The sequence below is a fragment of the Poecilia formosa genome, unplaced genomic scaffold, assembly GCF_000485575.1.
Source record: "Poecilia formosa unplaced genomic scaffold, Poecilia_formosa-5.1.2 Scaffold184, whole genome shotgun sequence".
NCBI classification, from domain to species: Eukaryota; Metazoa; Chordata; class Actinopteri; order Cyprinodontiformes; family Poeciliidae; genus Poecilia; species Poecilia formosa.
The window spans coordinates 213,478-233,072 of NW_006800123.1; the positions used below are offsets into that span (position 1 = coordinate 213,478).

Genomic DNA, 19,595 nt, shown 5'->3' on the forward strand with positions numbered 1-19,595 from the left:
CTCAAAGGATGAATGAGCCTGAAACATGTTCAGCAAAGAAAATCCCACTCAGAGAGCATCGAGCGCCAGAGCTCAGGGGCGGCTGAGTGGGAGTGGAGCAACGGCACCGGCCTCTTTATTACTCAGCAGCACACGCAGACGCAAACCAGTGACCGAAGCAATTCATCAGAGGAACTCAGGCACGTCTGTAGGTGTATAAATATGTGAGGAACCGGCGAAAATGATAAATGGTAGCCAGCCAAGTGTTGCTCCACAGACCATTTATAAGTAGAAACTTCGCCATTGTTAACTTCCTGTGAACGTCATAGCTGGTGTAAGTCTACTGGATCTGTCAAACTCAAGGCCCAGGGGCCAAATTTGGCCCTCTGCAGCTTCTTATGTGGCCCTGTAGACTCCAAATCACATCAATAACTCCCTTCAGTTTTCCACGAATATGCAAAATTCTCACAAAATCAACAAATCCCCACATTTTCTTCTGATTTTTTACTGCAATTTTTTCTCAAAATTGGCCAAAAACATTGAGTTTAAGTGACTGCTGCCTAAGCCTCAAGTTATAGTCTGTGACCAACACGGCGATTAATAAAAAGTCACATTTAACATCATACATTAGCGCAAATATTGTAAAAACTCCTTACAAATTAGTAAATCAGTGATTTTAATTGCAAAAAACAACCAGAAAATCCTGGATGGACGGACCAGATGTTCAATATTATTTAAATTAAAGAAACACGTAGCGAATGCTGAACAGCACATCATTGAAAACAATCATTCGGTCCGAGTTAAACGTTTGGTGAAATCTAAGCTCTTTGGTTTCTGCACATAGATCCTGCGGAGTTCTGGGAGTCTGAAAGACTCGGTTTTGCTTCTCTGAAGGCAGGACCTGGTGTGCCGACAGGAAACACGGCCGGCGGGAATAACCTGTGACAGACTTGTTATGTCACCAAAAAGAGGAGACCGACCACAGAGCAGAGATCAAGCACTGGGAGTGATGGAGGGAGCGGCGCTGTGATCAGCGTTAAAAGTCAGAGCTGACAGACAGCAGCACACAGGAGACGCTGCTGCGTTTCTGTTCTCAAGTCGCTGCTTGGAGGATCTTCACCAGGAAGTCTAACTGGATTTAACAGATTCTTTACAAAAGTCAAACAAGTGACAGAAAATATATAATTTAATGTAACATAGACAGACAGACAGATAATATCTATTAAAACATAATATAATTTTGCAATCTCAACCTAAATGATGAAAACTGTAATAATCTTATAATTTTAAAAGTTTTCAAAAAGTTTTGTTTCTGGTTTGTTTGGGTCTTTTTCAAATGTTGCGTTTGATATGAACCAGATTTATGTTCTGTCAAACTTTTGCACGTATTTTACTTTCATGTTTTCTAAGTCAGTGTTTAAAAAATGTATTTACCTTTTCAATATGCGAGTAAATTTTAACCAGGAATTGTTTTGGTTAAATTTTTCTTTCTTGTTTTAAAAATGTTAGATTTACAAAATTTTAATAAGGTTTTAATGTTTTAAGGTATATTCCTGCAGGATATTAACATTTCCTGTCATCTTTTTTGTTATTCCATAGGTTGTTTGTCTCTTTTCTTGCCACGTTTCCAGAAACTTGCTTTAAAAATACAATTTTTCTTATATTTTTTGTTCATTTCTGATTTTTTTATACTTGAGGACCTTTTCACCCCCTCCTCAGTGGAAGATACTCCACTATTTGCACAGACTCTCACGTACCTGAAGACTGTCAGTTCACCTGCACAAGCTTTACTCCTTTTCTCCTGAGAGTTATAGGCATGAAGGAACAGATATTGGGATGCAGCTCGCCTTCAGTGCTGTCTGACTCGTAAATATCCCTCCATCCTTCTCTATTGTCCGCTCCCTCCATCTCCTCTTCCCTTTCATCCTGATGTGACCCTCAGACTGAGCAGGCGGCTCGCTGATGATCAAGAACAACACGAGACCACGGTGTGTCACGTCTTCTGAGACTTGTCAGAACTGGTAACAGGATCTAAAAATAGCCTCCCTGCAGAAGCAAATGAAAAGAAGGCTTGGAGGTGAAAGGTGATTTCACAGCTCTGACTGAATGCATGAAACATTAGGAGGAAGTCTGCTGCATGTTCCCCCTCAAAATGATAAAAATCATCTTTCTTCCTGTCAGAACTGAGAACAGGTGAACGGGGCAGCTGTAAAACATTTCTGTAGCTGTTTTATATCTAAAGCAACTCCTTTGTTGTTTTATGTAAAAAGAAAATCTGGAAAATCATCTGACGTGAGGCTGATCGACTTGAAAAGAAATAAATAGAAAACATGAGTCTACCTAATTATTCAAAGATTACATGTTTACTCACACGACTTTAGATTTGAACTGAAAACTAAAATATTCCTGAGAGGGTTTGCTGATTGTTTTGTTGATTGCTGATTCATGTCTGTTTTTCCAGGATGAATCTTTGGCAGTTTGGAGATGATGGTCCTGCTTTCGAAGATGTTGAGGAAAGAAAAAGCCCAAAGCTTCAAACCTTCATCCTTTTCTCTTCTCACCTTTAAAGCTGAGTCACGCTTTTCTCCAAATAAAAATTATTTAGACTTTTAGCTGCAGACACTTTATGCTCATGCGGCTCATTTGGTTAATTAGGCTACGTTCACACAGCAGGTCTTCTGATGCTTTTTTTGTGCGATCCTTCATGCTACTAATTAAACGCGATCGCAATCAGACTTGAACAGTTTACAACCTGAAAGCGACGCACTAAGGACGCCACCATCTATGGATTGATTTTATTGAGTAATTGCAGCTGACAGTGTTGACAGAAGATCATAACAAGACGAAGGAAGTGTCGGCCATTTTTTCTGGTTCACAATTATGATGCATGTCTCACATCAATGACGTAAAAGTTGGACAAAATGTGAAATGACTGTTCTGACTGCAGACGCTTTGAAAACTACTGGATACATGTACAACTGAATACCACATATGGAAGTGGCACAAATCTGATATTTTGCGGGTAAAAAGCTTGTAATTGTACATATGAAAAAAAATAAATTTGGATTTGGGTCACATTTGCCTGCGTAAGACTCACCTGCTCATTGTTGTCACTCTGCTAACTACAAATGTTCTCCTTTTTCAGTCACTCCTTGCTGTATTCACCTGTTGTTCTCCACCTTTTGCCTAATTCATATTCTTTTGCCATCTTGGCTCTCAGTTTTGTGAATTTTCAGATTTTATCTTGTTAGGCTACAATTCTGGGTTAATCTGCCTGAAGATTTCCCTTCTGTACTTTTAGTATTACTTTATCCTTCCCCTGTGAGCATACAAACAAAGTCAAATTGAGAATAAAGCTGGTTTAAAAAGTCTAAATATGATAAAAATGTAAAATTAGGCACCCAGTCCACTATCTCAAACATCAATAGCCTGACTTTCAAGCCAAAAATCCAGTGTTCCTTGAAGTAAATCGTACGCTGTTTTAATTCCCATAGGAACCTACTTGGACACCAATAATTGATTTTTGTCAAAGGTCCCAACCTCCCTGCTCCACATCCTCCCCACAGCTCACAAAGCATTTTGATATTTCAGGCAAGCAAATCTCAGAGTGTAGAAAAACTTTTGATTGGCAGAGCAAATCTTCCACCGTTTACAGGAAGGTGGGAGGTTAGGCCAACACGATATTTCCTCTTTAAGCAGTGAAATGGTCGCCCTCCATCTGACAGCCCATCTGCAGCAGGTTGAACACCTATCACAAGTTACTGTCAGACCTGCTGGAGGACACGGCGCTTTTCTGGGACTCGGTTTGAGAGCAGAAAGAGAGTGACTCAGCAGGAGATAAATGCCAAATCAAAATGCTCAACATGAGTCAAAGTAGTTTTTTTTTACTGCTTTCCCCTCCAGAGGCTGCATACTAAATTTGTTGAATCTTGGAATAACATTTGCATGAAACATTAATACGAATTAATGCAAGCGGAGCAAGAAAAGCACTGCTCTTAGAAATCACTCATCCTAAAATGGCATGTTTTGTTTGTTTTGAATTGCTGTAATTCTGGCACAGAGTTAAAGAAAATAGAAAAAATAAGTAGAGCAGTTGTTATTTGTAAAAGCAGCAATGTCTATCAAGTTAAAAAAAAGAAAATATACAATAATTAATTTGCAAATTTCCCCAATTTGATTTTATTTTCAAGCTGATTGGCATCCGCTCAACAGCACATGCCTCAATCAAATTACTGTTCAGCATGTTTTCTGTTCAAGTTATTTTCAACTCCAGATATTTAATAAAACCAGAGTCTTCTCCTGGGGTTTTAAATTGAGACAAACAAGATAAAACAACATGACACAGCAATAACTCTGCAACGCTGAGGGCGCTGTCAGCCGATATCAATCCTCCAGCTGCCCAGCAGAAATCACAGTAACCCTCCAGAACTGAGCAGGTAGAAATCACTAAAAAAACTCGCCAAGTCACCGTGAGCAATGAGGCTTTGATGTCAACTTTTGGCTGAAACGGTATTAGCGCTCTGCAGCTCGCTGCTGACAGGGGGACGTTTGTCAAAGTGCCGGCCACCAGGGAAAAACGGTGACATGGACAGAACTGAGCCGCCCTCCAGTCTGGAGGAGCTTCACCGACATTAAAGGTTCATGAAAGGAGGAATCGGTACCGAAGCGCTCCTCTTTCAGAAACTTTGTATTATTCAACTAAACGTCATATAAGAACATGAAATGCTTTGAGAGGACAAGATTAAAAATCTAGTGCTGAAAATGATGATGATTTGGGCTCAAAATCCCCATCTTTCACGTTTTGGTTGATACAAATCCTTTAATCGTAGTCGGAAAAACATCTCAAACTTTCCTGTTTCCTTTAAATTAAGCTAACAAGGTGGAGCCATATATCTATCTCAGCAAGCAGGGTGGAGAGAGATGAATTACTAGTTTGGAGAGCTGGATTTAGGAATTTGATGCTTACAGGTCTTTTTTCTGCAGTCTGTTATGTGCGCATCAACTTCCACGTTTTGTTTTTCCTGATTTTTCAAAGTGTTTTCATTTCTGAAAATGTCTTCCTCTGCACAACAAACATGACCCCAAATGTTACTCTGCTTTGGCTGCATGTGGCAAGAACTTTTCCACAAGTTATTGCGATAAATGATAAAATCGTTGTTTTGAAACTATAAAAACTTAGGCTAAAGTAACCTAGGACACCTACAAAGTATCTAGGATGATGATAGTTTTTGAAGAATACATTTTTTTTACACATTTTCAATGTGCAGTTTTGCAACTGAAGATTCATTCAGTGTGAAAGCAAACTGCACCAACTTAAAACAAAAAAAATGTTTTAATTTCACTATTTAATTGAACCAAGTCTACAGGACTGTCAGTTAGGAAAAAATCCTGAAGCTGCAAACTAACTTTTACATTTGATTCTGAAACAACATAATCAAAAAAAGATCCTACTGTAGAGTCAGTGGCTCCAGATCAACATTAGAGATCGGTATTCGAAGATCTAAATGGGCAAATATTTCACAAGAGGGAGTGCAAGGAATACTTTCCTGCACACGTACTATCTTGTAATCTTTGAAACACGCAGATACGGTTGTTTGCCTGGCGTAAGGCAGGAAATAAGGCCCCTTGCCACATTCAGGAATGTCCATGGAAGAGAATGAAAGTCTGCACCATGTCACATATTTAGAAATGTGCATTGTTTCCAGTGTCTCTTCCTGCCACAATCATTCACTTGCAAACTATACAAGCAACAACACACACGTTTCAGAAACTCCATGACGCTTCTCGCTCTGCATGCATAACCTCTAGACACAACCTCTTGTCTGGTGACAATGGCAGGAACAAAGGGCAGTGGAAGGATGTTTGTCAGAGGCATGAAGGGGGTAGCATTGTACCTCATTTCCTTGAGGGGTGCAGCTGGGATGAGTGGACGAGAAGAGAAACATCCGTACTCAACGTCCAAGACCTGTGGAAATCCCGCCAGGCGATCACCACGTGGCCAAAAGAGCAAGAAGGATCGAGGGAAAGATGTTGCATTGTTCTCATCCTCCACCCACTCCATCCCCCCACCTTCAGTGAGACGGATTAATGCCAAGAGCTGCTAGTACTGAGAGTGTCTGGCTTGTGTGTGCTGACAGACACAACGAGTTAGGCCTTCTCCATTTTAATCAGGATAACAGACAAGGGCAGACAAAAACACAAGGACTGTGTGCCTGAGACTGGAGGATTTACTAGTGAATGAGCAGCTCAGTTACTCGGCTCCCCAAACAGACAGAGAGCCTAATCAGCCAATTACAAGAAGAAGAACACCCTGTATGTTTTGCAGCATGCCTAGGTTTGTGCTTGGGACTCTGTAAAGGAGGTTTGTTTTTAAAGCGACGGAGCCTTTAGACTCCGATCCAGACGAGTGACCTCTGCGTCCTTCAGTGGATAAAGAGATGATGTTTGGTTTGGAGCTAGACGTGTAAAGGTTGATGGACAGGGGACCAGTGGCAGGCACAGCTGTAATGACTGGAGCCTCTCAGTGGCCCTGGGACTGATGCTCAGCTGATGACAGAAGATATGACAGCATAGCGACCTGACGGGGCTGACATTTTAAAAGGGAGGTCCAACTGAGGCCTTGTCCTGTGGGAACTCAGTCAGAATAAGAGGTGACTGAGGGGCTGAGTTTCTGACATGTTATTTGGATTACCATCAGGTAGCAGACAGCAAAAAAAGTGGCAGAATCTGAACATTTTATAATCTGCAATACCCTGTGCTGCACCAAGAACTACTGAAACAAATGACATAAAAATCTAGACATAACTGCAGCGTCCTTCTTTAAAAAATGCAAACAAAAATGAAGTAGCATCAGGTTTTAGCAGTTATAGGATTTCTCTTTCGTCATTGGCAGACATTTCTCTTCCTAGCACTATACTCACATGTTTGTTTTTGTTGTATTTACCCAGAATGCCTTGCACCATAGTCTGCTTCCTGCTTCTGGAGCGGTCTCCAGTCTGCTTGGCACCACATATTCATTCACCAGAGTTCTCTTCAACCGAACCCAGACTTAGGTTTGCAGATCTCAGAGAACAAAAATAATCATTTTCAAACAAAAATGGGCGGCTAATTTCTGCTCTGCGCGCGGCATCCAGCTACACGGCTGTGAAAAATGAAGCAAAGCGATTCGGAGGAATCTGCACCCTGCTGATGACTCCGTCTTTCACAACTCTGAGAGCCCAGAAGCCCACGTGCAACAGCAGAGCTCATTGTGTAAGCTCCTCAGTGATTTGTTCTTATAGGTGTTGAGCAACAATGTACATATACCCTGTAAGCTGCTTTTGCCCAGATTACTCTCGAGCCTCCATCAAACATCTCGTGTGCATGCCTGGTGGAGAAATAATGAAGCAATCACTGCAAACCCCTTGGCGAACTAATTATCGGCGCCGGCTTCAGAGAAAGGGCCGTCTGCGTGTTGACAGTTTACCAGGAGGAAAAAAAGCGCCCCAGCGACAGAAGTTTAATTACCAAAGGATGAGGAGCTTTGCTTCATCTCTAAAGATGCGTAGAGGAACAAGTCATAGTCAGCCTGGATTGAATCAGGTGACGCCACGTCGCACAGAGTCAACAGTCAGGGTTTAATTCCCATTTTTGTACTTCCAGTTGTGTTTCTATTGCTTCTAAAAACAGATGTCAGATATGTTTTCTTGTTAAGTTAATGCTTTTTGCAGTTTAAAAAAAAAAATAAAAAAATAAACACCAATTGTAACACCACAAATTACCTAGCAACCGCAGCGAAGCCCAGACGTCACCTAGCAACCCAAGCTGAGCTCCAGCACCTTCGTTCGGCTGCTTTTATTGGCTGCTGGAGAAGACAAGTGTTTTGCTGTTGACTTATCATCCAGAAACCACTTGCTGCATTCTTACTGGTTGTGCAGGAGGCTCCACTTCTGCTTCTCAAAGATGTACAGTTGTATAATTGTGAGTTGGAGGCGTGGCCAGCAGCAGCTTGTTTGGATTTAAAGAGACAAGCAGCTCATTATAAAAAAAAAAAAGAGCTCAAAGTAGGCTGAACTGACCAAACTAAAATCTCATTATCGAAGAATGATTTGTGCAAAAAAAAGTCATGAGCATGTTTTGCAGAGCTAATAGACCGATCCTAACCTGCTGAAGGAAGCACAGCGTGTGGACAAACGGCATCAGGATTTTGTGATTGCTTCGTTTCATTACAGAAGGACACGGGAGTGCCAGGCTGACGATGTATCACCATCATGCTGGACTCAGTCCTGGGCACAGCGACAGTGAAACGGGGGCTGACCTATCCCACATCATACAAAGTGAATGTCAGTGACATTCCTGCAGCCTGTTAACAGCTCTCCCTGTTAAATGTCAGACGGAGAGAGGCGGGCTGGCTGAGAGAGAATTAGCAGGTGTCTGCACCTCCATCACCAATGGTGAACAACATGGCAGGATGAGGAGCAAATTACTGGGAAAAGAGTCAAGAACAGAGCGAGTTCCCCACGGGAGAGCGCAGAGAGATGATGGCAGAGGTCCGTACCACAAAAGAGAAAGCTGTGCATGCAGCCATTGTTCTAAGTCTGAATAACCATTCCAGTGGTTTTTGTATCTTGTTGTTTACGCTGATTTATTTGAGGATCACAGCTGAGAGCCGTGCAAAACATGCAAACTAAACAAAGCACCTTTCAGCACTTTCAGTTCATTTCTCAGTGACTCAGACGGGTAATTTTTCTAAGTATGCTGTGAAAATAGCTTTTAAAATGTGTCCTTGTTGAGGCTCCACTTAAGGGACGGCCCAGAAACTATGTATTCATTTGAAACCACAGAAAAATGGAAAAATATTCACCGAGTACAGAACCCAGATGGAATGGTCTGGTCGGGACTTAGTTTGGTAAACATGCAGACATGTAAGAAAATATAAGAATTGATTTTCAAGGAGCAGATCCCACTGAAACAAGCATTGAACCAGATTACCAACAAAAACAGCTCAAGCTCAGGCTGATTTGACTGAGAGGTGGTTGTGAAGTCTTGCTACAATCTGGCACTTAGATTCAGGTTTGGACTTTGACTGAGCCGTTCTGACATATGAATATAATTCTTCTGCTGGAAGCTGATAAATCAGTTTATAAATTTCAATTAAATTAAAAAACACTGCATTTGTCCCAAAGAGAAATTAAATGTTGCTGTAACTCAAACCATCCCAGTATCTTCAAAGTGGATGGTCACACTGTGATCACTAAAGATTTCTGGTAGCAGTCAGTCTCACAATGAACCTCAAGAGGCCTCTGACTGAAGACTGTTGCTGTATGACAGTTTCATGACTGTCATGACATGCTAACAGCTACATATGTTGGCAGCAGGGATTATATTCCCTGGATATAAATCCTGGATGACAACAGCAGTTGTTAGCAAGCTCTGCTAATCCACTTCATTAGCATTTGCTGCTCCTCTTTAACACTCCGTCTGACTGTATGGTTAGAAAATGTATGTTTTATGATATTTTGCGCAGCCCTGGCTCAAATAATGTTCTTCTCAAACCCCACAGCATGATGCTGCCACCACTATGTTTACCAGTGAGGATGAGGTGCTCAAGGTAACATTTTGCACAAAACCCAAAAACGTACATTTTGTCCTCATTGGTCTTTCATCAGAGAAATTTTTTCCACGTTTGCTGCGTGGCAAAGTCTACATTTCCACTCTCCCATAAGGGAAATGTAGACTTTGCCATGTCAGCTAACTGAACTTTGGATCAACGCAGCTCATCCAGAGTTCCCATGGATATTACGATTTGTGCCGGTTTATCACATGAAGTCCCAATAAAATACATACAACTGACAACATTTGAAGAAATTAAAAGGGTATGAAAGCAGAAGTTTGCACATCTGTAGGCATTGAAATACTTTTTAATGTGATCGTACAACTCACATTCACACATGTATTTTACTTGTGTACATATTCATACCAAAGATGTTTAGATTTAGATTAGAAAATCTAGTTTATGGTCATTAACAGAGCGAATATGTCCTTTCATGGCACTGCAATCCGAAGTCATAACATGTAGCATCATATTATAAAACATTAAGAGAGCAGGAGTTTGTTTCTAGAGCCTTTAGTTTGTCCAATCAGATTACATCGCTCTGCCGTTGCTCCTTTTTTAAGCCAATTGTGCCCTTAAAAAAAAAAAAAAAATCCATCCTACACGATAGTGGCACTGTCTCCATGGTGACTCGGTTGCCAAATCACCATCCCTGACACCACAAACACATTTACAAACACACAAAAGAGCCAAAATCTCACCATGTCATTACAGTTTTTGTGTGGCTAAATAAATTCAGGAGTGCGTCTGTCTCGGATTACCCCCCGAGGCGCAAATCTGCGAGACTGTGATGCAAATCAGAGGAGAAGGGAATAATTAATGCTCTTTAATCAGGAGGTGAATTGTGCTGATAGTTTCACATTCGAAGGATTCTCCCAGAGGTGCTCGACGCCTTGATTGTGGAAAAATGTCAAATGCCGAGACACATTAAGGAAAGAAGGGATCAGAAATACAGTCTCAGTTCTAGTTCTAGCAGCAGCTGTCATACAGAGGAACGGCTCAGCCGAAACTGGAGGTTTCATTTGGCAAATCATGAGTGACAAAGCTACTCATGCAAAGGAAGCCATGACAGTTCAGCTTAAAACGACAGCATATATTCCACGTTGTGAAAAAGTGTCTGCTCTCCTGACAGGTTACTTCTGTCTGCAGCTTAAATGTTCCCAATTCATATTTATGTCAGCAAATCTGAAATGCAGATTTCAAGAGCTGACTTAATTTATCGAGGGGTAAATGCAAACCAACCAGACTTTGTGCGAGAAAGTTATTGGGTTGAAAGCTAAAAACTAGTTGGACTAAAAACTTTTTGTGATGACAGATAATGAATTTTTCACACTTGAGAAATTTTAACCCACTTTTCTTTCCAGAATTGTTTTAAATCGGCCACATTGGGGAATTTTTTGGAGCATTTTTTTAAATCTCAGTAGTATTTATGCAATATATTTTATTTGTTTCCTCAACTATATCCATTTGTTTTTACTCTGGGTCTCCTGGATGAGACGACTCCTCACCAAGGAAGCATCCTAACCAGATCCCAAGCCACAATATTTAGTTTAATAAATGTTTTTGTAGGTTTAAAGCCTATAATGCTTCAAAAAAGTTGAAGAAGTAAAGCTTCCACCACTCTGCATAGTTTCCATTTCTTTTCTCAAAAAGGTACCAAAAATACACCTCTCCAGTAAATCACGTCCTACCTGACATGATTTTACCAACACTTCACCTGAAAGCCCATCAGCTGTGGCGGTCTCCTCAATCATACTCTCCAGCAGCCCTGAAATAAGCTGTGCGACATGGGGCATAACACAGACTGAAAGTGGTGGGTATAAAATCTCAAAAGCTCCACATTGCTCAGTTTAAGTTAGATTTAGTGAAACTCACAGTATCATAAGGTGGCCTTGCATGTGAGGAAAGGAAATACAGCAATTTGTAAACAGGAGTGGTAAAATGAAGAAGACCAAGCTTCAGGTAGGGAAGCTGCTGCCTCTTGTCTCATTAGCTGCTGACAGTGAGATGAGAAGCCAATAATGAGATCCATCCTGGAGGAAGGAGTGGAGACACCGAATTCCTCAACATACGATGCTGCTTTGATTTGGGGCCCCAGTTAGAAAAGTTCAGTTTGATACTGATTATGTGGCAAATTCCTACACATGTCTGTATGGATGGATGGATGGATGGAAACTTAAACAATGAAACAGGAATTAGATCTAAATAAAATGAAGTCTGTGAATCTCTGTAAAAAATCTGGTGTTTTATTCTGCAGTACATTATTTTAATCTCTATATTAACCCAGAAACAAACAGTTAGCGCCTAACTGATGTGTAAAAACTGAAATGATCTTTCTGGGGAGTCTTTACTACTTCATGATGTTTCATAGAGGAGCATGTTTCCTCGGAAGCCCCAGCTTATTATTTCCACCTGAGAACAGAAGCTGGATGATGATTTGCTTCCTGGTCATTTGGGGTCACAGCTTGACATCCAGTCAAAGCTCTGAATAATCCTCACAGGTGTTCCCCATCACTTGGCATACACCTGCTTGTTTTGTCATTCCCTGAGTCAACAGCACCCTTACTACCTCTCATACCACCATAATCCCATTGGACCCAATCATTTGCACAAAATGGTAAAGGATCCAAAACCAAAACATTTCTTGCAGTTATTTTTTTTATTCAACACACCCAATGACACCCACTTTGATTTTTCTCCTGCGTCTCTTTGGAATATTTCTCTCTCTGATAGGAAAGTCGGATTAAAGGCTTCTCTGATCTTCGAGACAAACAAATTCTCTTCAAACAGAATGCAGTAGGAAGGAAACTGATGCAAGATGCTAATTCACAGATTGGAGCGATAAAGACCAAAGTAAAGCCAAAGCTCCTGGCTTCCTCCTATAAGAGATTTGATTCAATCTTTGCAGAACTGCAAGTATTTTCAAAGTGCAGCAGCTGAAGAAAAACTGGGCACTTCAGGGATCCGTCACCGCGCTCACGTATACAAAGCTCAGTGGTTTAGGACGATTTCCTCTTGTGCCTTTAAAGGCATGAGAAGTCTAAGTGTCTGCTGTGTAAGAAGGTCAGTTCACCTTAAAATGGGAACATGAACGTCTGTGCAAAATGTCAGAGTAATCCATCCCCAATCTGTCAAGATATTTCCCTCAACAACCTCACATCTCACAAGCGTCAGAAAAGTCAGGCGGCTCTGAGCTGCGAAACATAACATGCCAGATTCAAAACAACTAAATATTGAATTTATTTAATTTAATTTAAATGCTTTACCACAGCATATGATTAAATGTTTAAAATATTGCAAAGCAGGAGAAAGTTCTGAAAATAAGCCAACTAATTTCTCGGCACCCATGAGAGAAATGTACATTGAAATTTGATTGCATTTGCTGAAGTTTTCCATCAATAATCTTTAGATTATTGTTAATCTTTAGAGATTATTGTTGTTGGAGATTATTTTTCCGTCTCATATCCTCCTTAATTGGTCACGTTTTGGGCCATTAAGCTGCTGAAGACCCAGTCCACTGGACTTTCTCTTTAAAGTCTGCTGGTATTTCTCAGATGCTAACAAGAATCTAAACACTTTGTAGAAAAAAAAAGGCTCACAGGACCATAGATCCTCTAACGCGGTTTCCTTTTTTGTTTCCCACTGGACTAACGTTGAAGGTCTTGAATTTCATCTCTCCACTGGATATCGTTCAAGTTGTAGTTCCAGTAGTGTTTAGCAAACTGCATTTATGTTTGTGATGGTAGGACAGACCATGCTTTTTCTTTTTATCTTGTAGTTTCTGCCTTACTTAAATAACATCTTCTAGTTTTTCCCATTTCATGGAGTGGCTAACAGAAAGAAACCTTTTTGTGCTGTTTTATTATTAACCCAGTGAAGCAGGAGGTCAGTTTAAAACGTTAGACAGTAAATCTATTATTCCAGTCACTGATTAAATGTGCTTAAATTAAAAGGGTGGATTTTTTTATTTTCACTTGAAGACAGCAAAGAGGGTGCCATTTTTTTATTTTTTTATTTATTTATTTTTTTTAATATTACACAACTTGGGTAATAATTATAGGTAGGTCATAATAAGGATTGTGTTCCCTTCTTAATTGGTTATTTTTATTTTATTTATGTTCATTATTGTGTATCAGGACATAAACAAGCTCCGTTTCTCATGTTGCAAATGTAACTGTCCAGGCTAAGTCCTGGTTTTAATTCATGTATCATTTTCACAATAAATGCTTCATCCATGCATGTGCAATAATGTTTGATCATAATCAATTATGCTCTTGAATTTTACAATAAAGAGCAATTTAGATTTCACTATGTTAAAACCATACACACAATATCAGGTCTAAACACAGAAAGAAGATGTTTCAATAAGTTTTTGAGAATAAAAATGGCTTTGAAACATAAAGTAAAACCTTCTGAGAATCAGAAATGCCCATCTTAGTTCTTTGTATTTTGAGTTAATATAGAACATTTTGTTCCATTTATTCAAGCACCAAATCTTTATAAACACATGAAAGAGTCACTGATGTTCCGGATTTATCCCAGATTAAAGCTACAAACACATGAAGAAGATGCTCCTCAACCAGCTGTCTGACTGCTCAGCTTCCTGAAAGTCTCCATAGCAACACCGGAAAACATCTCTCGTTATGCAACATATTCAAACCAACTCTCCGCCGGTCGTTTTCTGCATCCCAGAAGGTGACCATCAGTGGGTGGAGGTGCAGATCGGAGTGGCATGGCTGCAGCTGAGGAATGTCAGGAATCCCCCCGCTTGTAAACAGCTCATGCTCCGACGGTTTCCCGCACGTCTTATCTCCCTGTGCCCGTCGCCATAACGGTCAGTTCCAACTCCCACTTTACTTCCTGTTGCCACTGCTCTGCGTGGGCAGGTGTGTGTTTATCAGGCCTTTTGTTCACCCCAGAGACCACATGGTCTGTGTTTCTCCACGATTATGAAACAGAATGACTAAGACTAAGAGAACCAACACCTTGAGGGAGAAAAGGTGGAGGGGTTCTGCTCGACAAAATCAAAAGCTGAGTATTTTTTTTCTTTTGCCATTGTTGAGTTAAGTAGCTTTTCCCTGCTATTCAACTTAGAATCCCCCCTGTAGTTACAACCTACGACTCCCTTTAAATAGAAGTAATTTCCAAAGCAGGTAATAAAGTGTGGCATTTAGAAAATAATTCTGGTTCGGACCGTTTGCTGTTTGGTGGAGGAAAAGCACAAAGTCCAACCTGAGCACAGGCTGTGCACCACTGAGGCCCCATGGGGGCCACATTCCACCTCACTGTGTACCACTTTGCACCAGTCATGAGGGACGCCGACTTATAATTATAATTCCCGCTTTCTAAGTCCCCGGCTGGCCCTTTTCCCATCAGCTTGGACGTTTAGCCGCAGGAGTCACAAGCCAGAGTTTCCCTTTTCCTGCGAATTCCTCCGATAAGCTCGCCTCACAGAGGCCCGGCGCTGCTGGATGGGACAGCCAATATTTTCCGGGTGTTTTTCCATTGTTAATGCGGACCTTTTCCTGACACTGGTGATAAGAGAGCAGCTGCTGAGATTGTTCAGCCGCTGTCCTGTGTAAAGTTCCTCCCAAAGCTGACAGCATATGTCAGGCTGAACGGGGCGTCGTCGAAGTGACCGAGCTCAAATTTTGACCACCATCATTTTTGATAAGTTGATTTAATTTTTGTAAACTCTAAATTAAATCAACTAAAGGTTTCACAAAGCTGATGATGTATTCTTGGATTTTTATGAAGCATAAACAGTTCTACAAGTTTTTTAAGGAGTTTTTCTTTGGACTTTTCAGGACAGAAAGCTTTTTTATAATTCAAATTTGAGACTACAAATAATGTTAAGGTCATATTTGATAACATAATGGTGGTTCATTGATCTTTGGACATCACCAGGCTGTTTTTTTCAGATGGATCTACATAGAAAACCTCTGACAATACTGTTCATATCTAGGCTGAGAGTCAATTTTCCAAAGTTTAACTGCTTAAAACTAATGTCTTCGCTTGCGCACATAAATTTGCTGTTGGCAGTAACTGACAATTTAGACAAGCTGGGTGGTTATATTTTGAATTAAAGGTTAATGCAGTGTAAATTGCAGGTGAGTTTTCAAAGTAAAAGCTCATGGCCGATATGGCAATATTTAAAAAGTAATTTGGCTTTGACTGTAACAACAGTCAGGGGTTCCTTTGTAAACTAAAAACATGCTTTACCCAACTTGACATAAACTAACAACACAAAATGGTTCTCCATATTCATGCACAAACTATATATGTCCTATTTGGCACCTGATATGGGTCTAATCCATAAATTTAAAGTCACATTTTCTTTAAAAAAATAACTAAATCTTCTTAATATGTTGTAAAAACTCACTTTCTCCCATTTTTCTGCACACGTTCACCGCGATTATGAAACTGCTGCGACAAAATCAAGCTTGGAAGATAAGCAACGGGATGTTTTTTTTTTTTTTTTACATCCTTTCTCTTTATTTTATGAGTGGCAGCAATGTTGGATTTTGGGCTGGTCAGAAATTGTACTTCAAGATGCCCTCCAATAAAGTTTTCAGCTTAAAACTTCCAACTTCTAAGAACATGGAAACACTTGTGTACCTGTTTATAATCTGTCGTCTGATCTGAACTGCCTCGATACCGTTCAAGTTGATAATTATCATAATGACTGTGTAGTTCAGGAGTTTTCCATACTGGTGAAGTTGAGGACATTGTATGTTTCTTCCTGTCTCAAAAGATCTAAATGCCTGAAGACAGTTCAACTGAGGATGAACAAGTTCACAGAAGTCATCTCCATTTTTTCCTTCACCTTCGTTCAATCAAAAATAAGACACCATCAATAGCCTATTGGTCCCTTGGGATAAACCCAACTGGTCACTAAGCAATGTACACACAGCATAAATGTCCTCATTAGCCCTAAGTGCTTTGCTCATGTGCTCCCTAATACCCCATTCATGTTATCCCAGCATGTCAGCTCGCTCTGAGGGAGCTGTCAGCTACAGATGTCCCCTCTTGCTCCATCCCCCCACTCATGGCCCACATGGCTCTGAAGGATTGTCCCCCTTCAAACAGAACAAAGGATTTTGGGGGGTTTATGTGGACAGCATGCGACCAAACATTCCTGACACAATGGGAAGGGCTGGCCGGCAGGTTCAGTTAGTGGACACTTTAAATCTGGGCTCTTTGTGAGACAACTATTCCAAGAAGTACAAAGCTTAGGGTTCTGCCCTGCAATAGGAGGTCTGGTGTTATAGTTGAACATTTTTAGGAGAGTTGTCTCCTTTGTTTGCCTTGTTCCTTCCAGGTCGTTAAAGCAATTAAGACTTTGGAAGATCTTTGAGGCAGATGCGTGCAGGTTGTAAGACTTAAGAAAGTTTATCGGTGGAGGAAAAGCAAACCAATCATTGCATCTGTACAAACTATCACTCAATGCATGGTATTCCCAATAATTCCTGTTGCAGAACCAGAGATGATGAAAACACAAGATCCATTCACCTCCTGTGCATTAATATTACTGGGAATCTCCAAATACCTCACAAACAACATCTCAGCATCTTATCCTGGACTGTTCTCTACTTTATTCCACCAATATCCAGATCATCCAGTACAATCAGCTAAATGATCACATTGGCTTTCCTGCAGTATTCACAATGACTTGATGTTCAAAATCCTATACCTGGCACCATCACAGGAGATCACGATAGCTTGGAACACCCATATGAGATGCTCTGAATATTAAAGAAGCAATGAGTCAATAAGGTGCAGAGAAAGTGGGATAAAGTGGAGGTCCTTACCTATGACACAAGGTGCTCTGAAACGTCGGGTACTTGGCGTATCCGAGAAAAACGCATCCGACAAGCAGCTCTGCCGGACTTCACACCGCCCAGGCGCACATGTTGCCCGTCCCCGTCGTTAATAAACGCAGAAAAGAAGAAGCCAGCAGCGCCGCGGACCGAGGCTCCGTGCGGGTATCCCGGCCGGCTGGTGTTTGTAAAGCGCCGGACTCTAGATGCGCAGGGCGCCTCCCCTCGCCGGACTCCCGAACATGTGAGCCCACCTTTCCTCTCTCGGTGCTGACGCCATAAATAGACCCGGACGTGAAGCAGCAGCCGTCCTTCCTCTCCTCAGCCGCCACGGGTGATGAAGCAGCGGTCCGCGGTGGCTCGGTGCGCAGGACGCCGCCGGTGCCACCCATCCACCGCCAGGAAGATTTCTCGGGGAGTGAGGACGGGCAGAGAATCTTAATGAGGACTGCTGCAGTTTTCTCTCTGATCGGAGGATCGTGGTAAAAACTCACCCGCTCACTCAAAGGCTTTAAGGTTTTAAGGTAGTTGCCTCTCACATGAGGATGAAGTGATGCGATGATGAAGAGTCAGGAAGACTCAACTCCTGGAGTCCTGCCAGCCAGCAGAGGGGGCATAAAAGCACCTCTATGGGACACCTGTTGATAATTAGATAACAGCCTTCCCTACCAAGCAGAGTGAGCCAATAAAACATACTTTTCATTTAGTAACGTCCTGAGTCAGTTAGTCTCAATTTCTTCACATGTTGCCCTTAAAACGTCATTGTTTTTAATGGTTCTTGGTTTAAAGCTCTCCATGTTTTCTTTTTAAGATTTATTTTCAGAAGAAATCGACGTTTTTAATTTTTAAGCGATTTAACTCTTTCTTATGATTTATTCTGATTTAATATCCCTAAACTCTAATGACAAACCAGTGTTATGCCAGCACAAAACAGACCAGCTAAGGTTTGCAAATAGGATGTTACCCAGTTTTCTTCTTAAAATTAATTTTGGTATAAGTAAATTGGCACTAAAAGAGTCCCATAATGTCACCTCACGGACGAGATGGGTACCAAATTGGGTGCATATGGATTTGTCTAGGGTTAAATGGGTCACACATAGATTTTGGTCAAGTTAAATTTGAACTATATGAGTCAAACAAGGATTTTCTCAGACTTATTGAATCCTTTGGTTGTCCAGACTAAATCAATATTATATGTGGGTGGCTTCTAATGGGCCCCATTTATAGGACCCACTTGGACCAAATACAAATTTAGACTCCCTACATACTTAGTTTGATCTGAAATGGGCATGACATGATGCCATCCATTCATGATCCTCATGGGTCCCATGTTTTACCTGCAATGGATGTGTAAAGCATCAAACAGGATTATAATCAAGCAGAATACAACTGCTGTGACTTTGTTATTGAAACAAAACAGGTCACTTACCGTACATGGGCCCCATATGGACTTTTCTCAGACAGGATTGGTGCTTATGTAGATATCAGTGTACAAAATCTAGTTCCCATATGAGTCCCACCTTTACCATCAACAAAACCAGTTGGGTCCCCATGCAGATGGAATCAGTTCAATCATCTTAGACCCAATAAAACAGCAGCAAGCCAAAAATTATCAACACAAAAGACCCTAGTCATCAAGTGTGCTTCGGAACCATATGGATTTTGTTCTGACTTGATGTTCCTGGGCTCATAATGGACTTTTTGACCCCCTGGGTTTTAGTAAATACAACTTATATGTGCAAAAACATTTGGGTTCCCTCTCTAGGTGTTAGCTGGGTCTCAAATGATAATGAAAATAATTTACATTGCGTTTAACTCTCATTACCCGGATTTATCCTGAATCAAACCTACAGACTATTACAAGAGGTCCATTATGTAACCCTTTACAATTATGAAAAAACTCAAAAAACAAGTGGCTTGACAGGAAATAGCAGCTTCCTGAATGGGGCCAACATAGATTTTACAAAGTAGATTCAGACTGAGTTAGTGATGTAGGCCTTGGTTAGGTTTCCAATGGGTTTGGTAACAAAACAAAAAAAGTAGAAGACAAAGGTTTTTCACTTTTCATTTAGAGTTGCATTATGGAGGAACAATACGTTACACTTTAGATAATCTTATTTTAGGCATATTTATCTTCCCATATAAAACCCATATGGGTCCCAGGAGTAAATATGGGCTGGAAACAGCTGATCCCAAATGGGATC

The 19,595-nt window shown here is 40.9% G+C and overlaps 1 protein-coding gene across 3 annotated transcripts in view; it reads right to left on the reverse strand.

The window, feature by feature from the left end:
* The window catches only part of tmem108 (transmembrane protein 108), a 43,437-nt gene extending 25,371 nt beyond the window's left edge, over window positions 1–18,066 (reverse strand). The window contains exons 1-2 of one of the 3 annotated variants that reach the window (XM_007565931.2): window positions 17,886–18,066; window positions 17,383–17,801 (exon numbers count right to left, since the gene is read on the reverse strand). The gene's annotated coding sequence lies outside the window, so the exon portion shown is untranslated. Of the gene's footprint in view, window positions 1–5,873; window positions 5,950–17,382 lie in introns of those variants that run through there. The other 2 variants (XM_007565930.2, XM_016678525.1) reach the window with 2 other exon arrangements.
* Window positions 18,067–19,595: the final 1,529 nt, after the last annotated feature.